This window comes from Pygoscelis adeliae, unplaced genomic scaffold, assembly GCF_000699105.1.
Source record: "Pygoscelis adeliae isolate BGI_AS28 unplaced genomic scaffold, ASM69910v1 Scaffold108, whole genome shotgun sequence".
NCBI classification, from domain to species: domain Eukaryota; kingdom Metazoa; phylum Chordata; class Aves; order Sphenisciformes; family Spheniscidae; genus Pygoscelis; species Pygoscelis adeliae.
Window position 1 is genome coordinate 1,921,327 of NW_008825498.1, and position 12,232 is coordinate 1,933,558.

The window sequence follows — 12,232 nt, forward strand, 5'->3', positions numbered from 1 at the left end:
CAGATTCCGCTCTGAGGCCCAGGGATCGCTGGTAATCCATGACCCATACAAAATGAGGTTCAGCTGGTTTGAGAATCAATATTAAACAGTAAAATTAAAACCACTTATCCAGGCTGGTACAGCCCCTTGATTCAGAAACCGAAACGTCCCCCTGTTGCGTGATACGGTATTCTCTAAAGATTTTTCTGTGGGTTCAAAGAGCTCAGACACTGGTGGTATAGCATTGAAATGTGCTTACAGCGTGGTTTCAGCTGGAAACCTTGTTCGGCTAAATATTGTTTTACTTTTCTAATGAGGCTTTCAAATGTGATTTGATTGTTCTCACCTAAAGAGCTACCATTATGTATTTTGCCAGGGACAAATCCTGTAACCTGACTCAGTCAAAACTCCCAGTGAAGATTTACGTGACTAAAAGCGTGGCTGTGCCGTTTGGCAGCAATACCAATTTAAGGTAATTCTTGGCAACTGTGCTTTCCCCAGCACACAGCTGCTCCACACTGCAGTCCTACTCCTTGCAACTGCTTGTATTGCTCTGAATTGGGGAACCGGCCTTAAAAGGAGCATGAGCAAAGGAAACTTCTGTAAGTTGCTTTGGCTGCAGAACATTTTGTATTGAATCAGGGACTGAAGGAACACGGGGACCTGTCTTTGATCCACGGTAGATCAGTATGACTTAGAACAATAGCAGTGGCTTTGTGTTACCTTTCTGCTAGAAACTATTGCCAAACAATTAACTAAATAATAGGAAATGCTAAAAAAATATTGATTATGTTTGCTGTGATGTCAATCAGAAGGATTGACTCCTGCAGGAATTACTGAATTCTAGTGAAAAAATAATGAATACGTGTCTATAACAACACTGTCTCTGCCCTGCTAGTTAGTTTGGTTACTAGGTCGGTCAGCCACATCCGTGAAGTCTGGGACTGACGAGGTCTCTCGGGGATATTATTTTGTCCATTAGACTGCTGTTACTTGGATGGTTTTGGTGGGTAAAACCGAGGATTTTTATTTTTACTATATATCTGTGCCGCCATTGACCTAGTTTTTGAAGCCAGTAACTCCGAGCAGCCATCAGTGTCCCAGCTGATGCCAGGTAATGAAAACAACATGGAAAGGTGGTGGCCCGCTGGGCGATCGGAGGGGTTTATGGGAGGCGTTCGCTGTTCGTGTTGCTTCCCCCTTTGGGTTTCACTTTCCAACACCTGGTGGAAAAGGCTGGGAAGGCAGATGCGCAGGGAGCAGTGCTGCGGGGCGAGGGGGGCTCCGATCGGCCCTGCCCACAGCCCTTTGCCTGCGTGAGGCGGCCGAGGAAGCACCGAGGTAGCTGTGGTTTTTACTTTATCCTGCTGCCTTAAGGGACTCACACTAGTAACCAGTGACCGATTTGGTGTATTTGGGGCTGTGTGAAAGAAGACTGTCACAGCCGTCAGAAATTATTCTAACGTTATGTTTATCTGGTATCTCTGCAGTCCATCAGTGTTCCTCTGATGTTGGCACGGTACGGCTAGTGCTAAAAGGGCAGTGGCAGAACGCGAGATGCCGGTGAACGGTGAGCACACATCTCCCTTGGGTGTTGTTCATCGCTGATGTTTTCTGCATTTTAGGTCCTTGCCTTCAGGAGCTGCACACAAGTGCAGAACGCATCCCAGCGATGTGCAGATTAAGCAGAAGATCTGTAAAGTAGCATTAAGAGGCAAGTTTTGGCCCGCAATCCTAATTACTGGTTTTCTACTGCCAAGCAATTTTGTGCAGTGACTGTGGCAGTGTTCAGAAGGGAAAGGCATACTGATGGCAACCACGGACATCTTTACCATGAGTATTATGAGATTTTTATGCATCTCTGAAAGCATCAGCTGTAAAAATTAAAGGATTCCTGAAGGTCTTAGCTCTCAATTAAGAAATGCACCGTGTATATCGGTATTTCTGGTTGTGAAGAAGAGTTTGAAAACATAATGTAAACGCACCCTAAACATTTAGGAACACAAGGACAGATAAAAAGAACCTCAGCTCTGTTGTTTTTACAAAATCCTTCGGTTGTTTTTACTCTTGGCCCTGTTTGTTGTTGTTACCATGTGAGTTTATAGATAACAAACCTCAGCATGCTTTTTCATGACTTGTGGATCTCCCGAGAATACTTTAGTTATTTCCTGGTGGTGATGAATGAATGGCTGGTGTGCTTGTGTCTGGCACGACGGTACGGTTTCTGCCTTGATCCTGTCATATTCTCTGATTCTAATGTATTGTAGTGTTTTTAATTGCCAAGAGCAGCTGTAAGTTCTCTCTTTTGGGGTCTCTCCATCATGTCTCATTCAATCGCTATTAGTCATTAAACATAGTAGCGCATTTAAGTCGGGGCAGGGCTGTGGTTAATCCCCATCTCTCAGGAGTGCATTTTTCTTGCGGTCCCTCCTGAGCAGCTCTGCTGTCCTGGGATTGAATCTGAGGATAGAGCAAAGGGCAGTTATTCAGCCCAAATCTACAGCACTTCACGCAAAGGCAGTGGGAAGGTTTAATTGTTAATACTTGTGAAACATGGATTTACTGTGACAGTTGGGGCCCGGAAGGCGCTCTGGCCCTGCTCCCTGTTAGCTCTGCCGAGTGCTTCGCATGCTTGTGGTTTCGGCAGGCGAGCGTGGCTGCACTGTCCTCCCCGGTCGTAACGCAGCTGAATCCAGCCTCGGAACAATTTGCTGTTGTGAGATACAAATCATTAGAGCTGTGGACCATATATAATATTTAATAACTTCTTTACAAGGCAACTGGTTTATAATTTAGGAGGAGCATTTGGAGGCATGTGATTTACATTTGAAGTAATTTCATAATTAGTGAATGCTATTATTGTATGCATAGTGCTGTGTATTATTGCAAGCTACTAGTAAAACTTCTGCTGGTTTAGAGCTCCAGGTTGCATGATGCGGTGCTGACAGGGCCGTTTTCCTGAGGCTTTGCACTGTTTTGCAGAGTTTCAAGTGATTTGCTCCGAGCTGTTGCTAACAGTCTCCACCCTGCAGAAGCTTTCAGCATCCTCAGGTTAGGAGAGAAGTTGTGTTTGCTTCTGAGAGTCTCACGTGTTTTAATGGATTTATCCTGACAACAGTGTGGCAAGAAGAGTGTTGTTCATCCCCAGTTTACATGCAAGAGACACTTCATTTAAGGACACTTGAACTTTGATGTCTGTACAGTTCTTGTCCAGAGTGGTCAGGAGACAGAAGTCGGGCGCTGTGCTGTGTCTGGAAAAGTCTGGACGCGATCTTAACCTCGATGTGTTCAAATGTCTTTGAAAATAAAAAAAAAATTTTTACAAAAAAACCTCAATGTAATGTAAGGGCCAAGCCTTACAAAGATCTGTGGCAAATCTCAGCACTAAAACCAAATTCTCCGAAGTTCGTAGCCTAGCTGCTGAATTCAGCTATCCCCGCTGTGCCCAGGAGAGGGAGGAGTTAGTGCATCCACAGTCTGAGGCATAGGGTGGAAAAATGATGACTTTGGCTATCCGTATTTTTTTTCTTTTCCTTGTGGTATGTTTGAACCTCTTTTGTTCATGTAGGAGTTAGGGTCAGGTTTGTCTGCAGCGCTTTAACAGATCGGTAATCTCTGACGTACCTGCACAAAACTCACTGTTACAGAAGAAGTGCACAAAACCTCCAGTGCAGAGAAGGCACGACCAGCATCGCCAGCTCTGTCCCCGAACGAGAGCTTTGCTCGTGACCTGGTGGGAGGTGCTGCTCCAGGTTTGTCTTTTGCCTTCCAAGCTGGCATCACGCAGTGCAAGATTTTTTTTCTTCTCGTTTCTCGGACCATTGGAAACGATCCCCTCGGCCCCTGCCGCAGAACACTTGACTCGATCAGATACCAAGGCACTGCTTTGTGAAAACAGTATTTAATGCAGTGACTGAACGCCGGGTTAGTTACTGAGTAACTTCCCGGGAGCCCTTCTCTATGCTCTGGGAGTTACTGATCACATTATGTGCTGGTGGAAAAAATGAGGCTTAGAGGTGGCCTATTTGTGTACAGGATTTTGAAGAGGAGCCTGGATGGTTGCTGCCACAGAAACCTCAAACATGGGTTAACTGAATCATCAGTGAGCTGTATTCCAGAGGCTCCCGTGTTCTCCGCATGCACAGGAGATGCGGATTTTCTCAACAAAACGATCCCCGTCCCCTCCTGCTTCTGCTGCTCAGTAAACCAGGGACGGATTCTGAACTCTCTCTGCAGTGGCTTCGGCACCGCCCGGCTGGAGAGTGTGGTGAAGCCAGGCAAAACCCAAAGGCTGAATCTGGATCCCACTGGAGAACAGTCTGCTCCTTGCCACCACGTAAGAACTGAACGTAGCCACAAGCCAGCGGATTATTTTCGTAGGAAACATGGGAGGAATCCCCAGTTTTCCCTTGAGAGACGATACATAAGAACAAATCAGAGAGCTGTTGCCTGCGTGGTGTTATCCAGTTGGCAGCTTAGTTTGAAGAAAAAAACAGTGGCATAAAATCAGCTTATTTTTTAAGCCCAGCTGGAAACTAGCGGGAATTCATCTCACCAGATAAGGATGTTATAAAATGTTTATCGGGCTCCATCACATATATTTGGAGGCAGGAAAGAATTTACTGCAGAGGCTTGAGTTGATTCAGAGTCACACAAAATAGATGAAAGCCTCAGTCTGTGTGCCTTCTGTGCTGTTTTAGGAACAAAACACTTAAAAACAAAAACAAACAAAACCCCCACAACCAAAACCATTTAAAAAAAACCTGCGGCATGTAAAACATAGCTTCAGTGTTTCCTTGAACTGTATTAACTTTTATTGTACAACGCTTTTTCTCTCCCCCTCTGGAAGTAGTACATAATTTTTTATGAAAATCAAATTTAACTACTTTGTTGGTTTAAATCTAACTACTTTCAGCTGGATTTAATTAGCTTTTGTCTAGTAGTGCTTCTCAGCTGCCCCAGAGCAAGGGCTCTTGGCCCGTGCGCTATGACCCCGGCTGGGGACAGCAAAGGACAAGGTGCGGTGGAGCGAAGGATGCTCTTCTGGTGATGCCGTCCTGGTGGGATGCACGGGAGGGGAGTGCGTTGGGTCCCGGGGGGGCAGGGGCCTTGCCTGCTCTCTCTGCTCTCTCTGGCCTTGGCAGCGTTTTCATGGAATTTTTCGGTTGTGCCCACGCGGGAGTCGTGGCTGCTGCCCATCAGCTGGGTGGGAAAAAGCACCATCGTTAATAATTGACTGGTGAGATAATGAAATAGCCGAGCCTGCTGTTTGCTTTCCTTCCTTTTCCACTGCCCCTGTAACGCTGTGCACGGCGGAATGTGATAAACCAAAGGGCAATTTCCACCGGTGAGGCAGAGGGTTTCTATATGAAAGTCACTTGTGCCTCTTTAATGCCCGGGCTGTGCGTGGAGCCGCCCGCTGCCTCCAAGACGTCCCGGTCGCGTGGCGGGCCAGGTGAGAGATCGGGGAAATCGCCTCCGACACGGTACGAGTTGCACTGAAAACACTTCAGATTCTGATGTTTACAATTTCTTTTCCACTGACTTTCAGATCTTTTCTGTGGACGTAGCTGGAATGTGGACCCAAAGCATTAGCTTTTGTTTTCTAAAGAGAAAATTGGAGGTAGAAAATTTGCGCTAGCTATACTTACTGTGAATGTGTGCTCAGATGTAACTAAGCCAAATGTCAGTGTGTGTGTATATATTTTAGACGGCTGTATCTGGTATGTATTGTCTCTCTGTAATTCAGCAGTTGCTGTGATGCCTGTCTGTATATTTGCTTTATGCAAGCAAAGAATGAGAATAACATTCTGGTTACTCTGTGTTGCTCATATCTTGTTTGCTGTAAATCCGGTAGCAACGGACCCAGGCGTGAGCTAGTGGAGGTGGCAGGAGAAGAAGGAGTAACGTTGGAAAACCAAGTGTCGAAGTGTGTTTTCTACTGATCCTTTCTCCCCACCAAAGACTAACTCGGCTCTCGGGTTTCTTCTGGAGCATCTGCTGCCAAAGTCCATCTGCTCCCGTCCAGAGGCGCCCTTCTGTAACAGCAGGAAAACAGGTGAAGGAGCAGGATATATCTTGGAAAATATTAAAACCACATTTTGAAATGTTTAACCTAGGGTTGCAAGCAGCCCTCGGCACATGTGATTACACAGGGCAGCCTGAACTTCAGGGCTCATCCTCTGTATCTCTCTGGGTGCGAGATGACATTTTTCATAGGGAAATGCGTGAATATGACCAGATAAGTGAACGAGGGCAGAACTTAATTTATACCAGAAAATTTATCTTTAAAATGCTGAAATTACTAGTGTGTTATAATGTGTAAGGGACCGATCTCACACCTGTTGTGGACGTGGACGGTCTAGCGTGCCGCCTCTGGTATGACCGTCAGTCTAATACAAGCGCAGGAGCTCTGCTCCACCCTTGGGCGTGCAGATTATGTATTTCTTTGCAGAATAAATAAAATCTAGGTCCATGGTAAACAGAGGAGGTAGGAGGTCTGGCAGTTAGACATTTTTACACAGAAAATAGTTACCTTGGTACAAATGCACGTAATGATCCTCCAGCACAGGCAGCGTTTAAGCGGCGAGGCTGATGGTGAAATGCAGGTTATGGATGACCGACTTGGGAACTTGAAGGGGAGGTTTCCATAGAACACATTAAGCGTAGAAAGCCATGTCTGAAAAAAGTCACACCTTTCTATTTGGACAGGGACTAATTGGCATGAAGTGATGCAGACAGGGAATCACTTGGTCTCTCGTTCGTATGCTAACCAGGTGTCCTGGTTTCGGCAGGGATAGGGTTAGACACCAGGCGATCCTCTAAATGAAACTTCCACCTCTCTCTGTTGAATTACTCGCCTGTTGTCAGAGGTGGAGTTAAAATCTTGTTAAAGTCTCTGTCGTTATTGCTGTAGGCACTGCCTTTTCCCAGAATGAAAGGAATTTATGCTTTCCCCAGTCTTTTTCCTCTGACATCTCCTGTCAATTTTGCAGCATGTCTGAATACTGTTTGCAGACCAGGTGTTTAATTTCTGCCCGTGATTCTGAGCAACTTGCCCCCCATCATTAAACCTGTAGTAACACAACTGATAGTTAAAAATAATCTGGAAATATCTACTAATACAGTTTCTCATTGTTTGTTATGGAAACCAGTGATAATAATGTTTAGTGAGATTAAGAATAAATGCTTATGAATTCTGCCCAAGTGAAAGACACGGGAATATACTTGAATGCAATACTTGCCAAAGGAATGGACCAGTCTGACGTATTATGTCTTGTATGTATTTGGTGTTTTTCTCTTATGCCACTGGAATGTTCTATCGTAACTGGATATTACATTACTGTCTCCCTCAGCCCAAAGGCAGGCACAATTGTGTTGAACATCTGGATGAATTAGACTGAAAACAGACATCCTCTGGAAAGGAATAGTTTCTGTTTCTTATGTCAAAATAAGAAAGTTAAAGAGCTAATGGCTTTTTTTAATACCAAATTAATGAATATTACTTCATAATCCTTAATTTGCATATAAGAAAATGGAAGTGCTAATATTGTTTGCTAATTACATTTTAGACTGGCAACGGGCTACGAAAGAATGGAAAAGTTACATGCTTTATTGGGGGTAGTAAGTTATTAAAAAATTAATTTAGGAGAAGTGCTTAGTTAGGAGAAGTGCTTAAGAGGCAAGAGTGCTGGGTTCTGTTCCCTTGGTAGGACTCTGAAACGATTTTGTGGTAAGGCAAATCATCGAATCATAGAATCATTAAGGTTGGAAGAGACCTCCAAGATCGAGTCCAAATAGTCCTACTGGTAGCGACAGCATATGATTAAAGTTTGCAAGATAAACTCTGAGGTAGAAGGAGGTTGTTTTGTTAGATGAAGCTCCATTGCCACACCTCTGCTCCCTTCCTCTCTTTCGCTGTTCCTCTCACGTGCTCAGTCTCCTCCTCACCTGTGTTCGCTGTTAGGAAGTTTTCCAATTAGCACAAGCGGACTGCCGTGCCCTCCTGTTGTCTGGGAGAACCTGGGTGAGCCGGCTTGGCCGTGCCAGCCCTCCGCTCTGGGAAGATCCGGCAGGATTCTCTGCCCAACGTTTTACGTGTAGGCGCTCCTTAGATGGGAACGACTTTGGGAATATAGTGGAGGGAGTGCGAGTGTTTCTGTATCGTTCATGAAGTTCATAGTACGCAGTCTAAAGCTCGCCAAGTTCAGCAGAAAGCTTCTCATTAAATTTAAGGAGCAGGGAATGAATTGTTTAATCCATCTTTGTTACATTTAAAGGCCATAATCTAAATATACACACACACATATTTATATACATAAATAATATATATAATCCCACTTGATTAAGTGCGAACTGGACGCTGCCCCATACCCAGCCCGGTGCCTCTGGACCGATCTGGTCTAAAGCTGGAGCAGCAGCAGCAGCAGTGTCTGTTCTCATGGCAGTTTTGTCTGTGGAAAACATAATTGCAGCACAGAGAAATTGGAGTCTGCAGTCGCTTTCTGTCTGGGCCTCTTGGGCTGTAATGACAGAGCCATCCATTAAGCTTCTGAGAACAGCTTTATGTTATAACAGAAGAAAGCATATACAGCTGCCAGAAAACCACTGTTCTTCAAAAGATAAGATGACTTTATGGCATTTCCCAGCCAGCCAACTCTCACTCGTAAGTTTGAGTGAGATTTAGCTCTCCCAGAGCTGTAATAAAGCCCAAGAAAGACAAAGTCTGAATACGTTTGGTTTAGGATGCGTGGCAATTGGTGGAGCTGCCTGGTGTAAGCACTTGGATTTTTCTACTTACAGGCTGTTAATAATGGACATATTTTTAAAACTGTTTTGCGCAGAGCACTAACCAACTCTTACTGTTAGTTATTCTGGAGTCAAACCACACATCTGTGGAAGGAGATGTTGAACTGGATTTCGCCTACTGAGAGGCCAGTTTCTTCTCTTGTGGGCTTGACTTGACGCCGAAGCTGTGGGAAGCTCGGTGCAGTCAGTAGTAGGTCAGGGGGACTATGAGAACTTTGTCCAAGAAACATCAGAGAAAAATAACCTTGCAGGCAAGCAGTCAACAAGGTAGAAATGAGAAAACATCTTCTGAGACTGCTCTTACCACTGATCTATGAGCACGTGCTCATGCATGTTGCAGCTTACCCTGTTCCTGGAAATCAAATCTCTTTTTCCTTGCTATCTGTTAAAATGTGATGGCTTATCCATCAGGGAGAAAGCAGTCCTCTCAATGTGTCCTCATCTATTTGAGATTTCTTGCCTCTCTATTTGTACTGAGTCAAGCAGGGGAGGGAAAAGTAGTTTTCTGCCCTTAAAGAGCAGCTTTCTTCCTAAACCTGTTGTGTGTGGGGGGGGAAGGAGGCTAGTGAAGGCTTTTTACTTAGTGTGAATTTTCTTCTGCGTTCTCTAGGCTACTGGATAATATATACTGGTTCTAAAGGAACATGTCTGAACAGTATCATTAGCTTTTTTCTTTCTGAAGTTTTGACTTCTTTAGAGTCTGTAATTCTTTAATGCTCTTTAATATTTTTGAGTCTGTTCTTGTAGCCTGTAAAAGCAGTATGGATGGTAAATTTCTGGCATCAAATGAACTTGATTAGATTTAAAAAAGAAAGGAAAGAAAGTTGTGATGAAGTAAGAAGGGATGAAATGGAAATGATTGGAAAGAAATGCATACGTTTGGGATGAAGCTGTGATTTCTGGCAAAAGCATTTTTTTTTTGTGAAGTGCTTTCAGAGGTAGAAACAAAAATAAGTGTTTGGTGTTCGGTAGATTAGGGAGTAATGATGATGGAAACCAATAGAAATTTTTGAGGCTGAGTAAGGAAAGTCAGGGAATTCAAGGACAATGGAGAAGTATGTGGCGGGTGACTGCTCTAATTAAAAGGTCAGACTCTGTTGGGTGCTCAGAAAAGGTCTCTCACAGGGCTGTGAAGAGTTGCCAAACCTGGTCTTCCTCATTAAATCCTTGGCCAGAGACCAGACCACGGTTCTCAGGTCCAAAAGCATTTTATTTGGGCCACAGCTTTTCATCAGCCAAGTATGCACGTTACTGCAGTGCCACACGTTCATGTCCAGCAGTGAGATGTCATCACTGGGTGGGAAATGACTCCAGGGAAGGTGTAGGATGGACCTGTTGTGGCATCGCGGCTCCTACACCTTCCCTGGAGTCATTTCCCACCCAGTGATGACATCTCACTGCTGGACATGAACGTGTGGCACTGCAGTAACGTGCATACTTGGCTGATGAAAAGCTGTGGCCCAAAAAAGGGGGGGGATATTGAGATGCATTATTATTTTCATCCTTCTCTAAATTACTCAAGACACTTTCATAGCTCCAGAAAGCCTTAAGTCTGTATCTATGGTTTTAGTGGAAAAGTTTGCATTCCTCAAACTATGGTGAAATTTATTTCTGTGCAACACAAGGCATAAACCTCTAAATCCCATTTAGGCTCTGTTTTGAGTGTGTCTGACACTTCGACTTCCCCTGGCTCTCAGTAGCAGGGTAAGTTTCCCACTGGGCCTGTGTAAGCCAAACTTGAAAGTTTGTCCTTGGGTTTTGATATATGAGATCCTCGGCAACCGTTAGCTACCTGCATGATAGTTCTGGAAGTTGCACTAAATAAGAAATCTGTTTTTTTGAGTCTCCAGAAATCTTTGCAAGAAAAATACAGATTAGCAGAATGTGTGTTTTCCAGTCATCTGAAGGGGATGTCATCTGATGTGTTCTCTTATGTTGCTTTCCTGTTTGAAACCTAAAGCTGAAGGTCCTAGGGGATAAAATTGCTGAGTATAGATTAGAAAAAAATAATATTTTAAAAAAAGCTAAGAGAGAAACAGTGGCTTTCAGAGACGCTGGGCACAAAGAAGGTCATACAGCCCCACCTTCCTGGATGCGATATCCTTCCCCTTCTCTCGCCCTTTCAACAATCGTGTGGAAGTGATGGAATTTGAAGACTTCAGACATTTGTCTGGAATTTCTGGATATTTCACAGTCTGGTCAAAGGAGCAGCTCTTACTGAGATGTGAGATGTCTGGAAATGAGATACAGTCACTGAGAATGCATCCATGTCGTGCATGTACGTGGATTTCCATCCGGGGAGATCTGGGAACCTCTGCTAGGTCAGCGACTGATGACCTACCGAAGGTGTCTGTGATGCCAGAGACTCTGTACTCGCCCTCCCCGGGATTTCAGACTCTCTAGGCTTCCCTGGGACAGCCAGGAAGATTGTCTGCTAAAGCAGGAGTCTCACAGATGATGTTTTAGTAGCAATTAGGTCTCACGGTCTGTGAAACTGGAAACTGATGGGTCAGGCGCTGCAGACTGTGCAACTGATCGGAATCTGAAGAATTTGGGCTAATATTTACATCGGGTGTTTACCCTTTGATAAGAAACGGGTCATTCACAAACATGTACATGACATAATACTGGTAGGTTGGTCACGGCGTTTGCTTTGCATTTCACACACTTATCATTCTCGTTGCTTGGAGAACAGTTGCATACTGTAGTTTGATACGGATTAATAGCTGTGTTTTCCCCCTTTATTTCCATGGAGCCATTTGTTTTAAAAGGGCAGTTTTACAGAAATAGATCTCTGAAGCTTTCCACATGTCAACATGTTAGCGGGGTGTTGCCTTCGTCTCCGTAGTGTTTTGGAGGAGAAATCCTGTTTGGTTTTCCAAAGTTACAATTCCTCACCCATAAACACCAATAGCCCAGTCTCAAGGTTTGAACTCTGCTTGTGTTTATTAAGGAAAATGCTCATTCTTGCTTCTCTGATGGAAAGATTGTGTTGGTAAGCTTTAAGGGAACTGCACAGGTGTGCAAATGTACTGCGTGGCTGTGTTCAGTGCCAGGGGCTGTTTTTCCTGGGTTGTCGAGGATAAATCAGAGGCTTGATAAAGAAAATAACGTGTGTTTCAGATGGGTGACACTTTGGGCAAGCATTGTATGTAACTGCAGGTGAGTTATGGATCAATTAGCAGCACCTAATACAACGTAAATGAGGTCAAACAAGAACAAACTGTAAGTAGAAGGAAGCTTGCCCTTAAAAGACAGGTAACTTGTTAATCGCAGTCTAGAGTCGCTGATTTTTCTCTGTACGGAGTTAATTTGCCAGAGACATGAGGCTTTGACCTACTAAGTTGGTTGCAAGGAATTCAAGATTGTGCAATACAAACCACCTTTCCCTAGAATTAAGAGGTTGAGGTGGTGACTGGTGTTTTAACAGCTCTCTGTGAGGGAT